Here is a 1,145-nt window from a genome sequence, read left to right on the forward strand (position 1 = left end):
TCATTTTCAGATTTTAGATCTACTTCAAAACTGAGCCAGGAATGTTGTACACTATGTCCTGATTTAGTTCAAGCAGTCATACTTTGATTTTTGTTTTTTCAGCCTGGAGTTTTGGCTTCAAATCATAAGGTTGGATCCAAGTCCAGGACTAACGCCTGAAAATAATTTAGACCTGTTAACATCTCTGTTCCTACCTGGAGGAAGCTTACTTCTTTCAGGAAGCTTTTCATGCGAATGAAAAGATAAAAAAGATGTGAGGCTGAAACCTTACACAGGAAGTTCAAGCTACAAGAAGGCCGCAAAAAAAAACCCGAGCAGGTATTTTAATGGCCTCTGTGGTCAGTAGTTCTAGGACTATTGATTTTCAAGTCTCACTTAGGGCAGTAGGATTGGAAAGTGATGAAGGAATTAATTGAGAGCCATCGATTGGTTTCCAGATGACATCACATGGCTGCTGCTATAGATGATCTAAACAGACCAATTGGATTACCGTTTCAGTAAAATTCAAATAATAAAGAAATATGCTGGGCAGACTGTCTTCTCTAACGTCGAGCGTGCAGGTCTACCTATTCGATGGTTAACTAAGGCACATTTTGCCTAAGATTGTGCAGAATAGCACGTCAAACTGCTATGCTCTGCATGTCTTAAAGACCTTTATATCTAGTACAATCAAACTAATTGTACAATCAAACTAAAAATACTATGCTCATAGCAAAATTGAAAAATAATCTTGTGAAAAGTTAAAAATTAATTCACAGCTATCTTGTAGACATAGTTGAGAATTAAATACATTCAACTGAATGCGTAGAAGCGTAAACATGCTAAAACTAAATCTCATATGGTAATTGTACAAATGCCATAAAACCACATTTTAATTATGATCTTACATAGTATTGCCTGCAGCTGCCCTTGAAATAATTTTTGAGAGTCTTTCCAAGCCATCTGTACATAGGTGGAACATTTAAAGCACTTGGAGAAGCAAATGGCCATAAGAGAGGTTCTTACTCAAGTAATATATCCCCCGTAGGTCTCTCTAGACCCAGTCAGCATTGGAAGGGATAGGCTTGGAACATGCTATAGGCAACAAGATCTTTCAGCGGTAATGTGGATTTTAGTGAAATTTGTGGCTAGAAGGTTTCTCAACC

Source organism: Aptenodytes forsteri, unplaced genomic scaffold, assembly GCF_000699145.1.
Source record: "Aptenodytes forsteri isolate BGI_AS27 unplaced genomic scaffold, ASM69914v1 Scaffold105, whole genome shotgun sequence".
Taxonomy (NCBI): Eukaryota; Metazoa; Chordata; class Aves; order Sphenisciformes; family Spheniscidae; genus Aptenodytes; species Aptenodytes forsteri.